Source organism: Octodon degus, unplaced genomic scaffold (genome assembly GCF_000260255.1).
Source record: "Octodon degus isolate 3935 unplaced genomic scaffold, OctDeg1.0 scaffold00287, whole genome shotgun sequence".
NCBI lineage: Eukaryota > Metazoa > Chordata > Mammalia > Rodentia > Octodontidae > Octodon > Octodon degus.
Genome location: NW_004524863.1, coordinates 122,436 through 123,039, shown reverse-complemented (window position 1 = coordinate 123,039; position 604 = coordinate 122,436). Strand labels below are relative to the sequence as shown.

Here is a 604-nt window from a genome sequence, read left to right as displayed (position 1 = left end):
ATTTTATTGAGAAACAAATAGCAATGAGACAGTTTCAAACCAAATTGGTAGGACAGTTTCAATAATTAACACATTCTTCCTAGTGGTTAATTGCTATACAAGATGCGGACTTAATATCCTATTTATAAACACCATTAGAATAAATCCCTCTATTCATTAGGAGAATGTAACTATATATCTATCTTAACCACTTTGAATACACAGATATGAAATGGACATTCATTTGTATCCCCTCTTTTTTTGTTAAGTTCCATCATTTAAATATTATAGGTGTGTAAACTCAGCAAAATATTCTAAAAGAGTCCATTAGCCCATAATAGTATTGGGTTTTCCGCTTCACTGGCAATGTCAGAAATTGTTGACCTGAGTCCCCTGTAGTTCAACATCACACCATGGCTTTACTTCTTATACTTCGTTTTTATACTTTTCTGCTAGATGGTTAAGACCAAGGAAAAGCAGGACCTATGCAACAAGCATTGTAGCTTTTGGGTCTGATAAGGCCAGTGAAGTCCCCCCAGGATTTATCCTGAGATCCTGTACCTCAGATTGTAGAACCTTTGTCAGTGTCAGCCATGTGGATGAGTCATGGCCATTGCTTGGCCAA

At 36.6% G+C, this 604-nt stretch overlaps 1 pseudogene; it reads right to left on the bottom strand.

Moving 5' to 3' along the window:
- Positions 1-604, bottom strand: part of LOC101576084 — a 4,008-nt pseudogene that overhangs the window by 2,552 nt on the left and 852 nt on the right.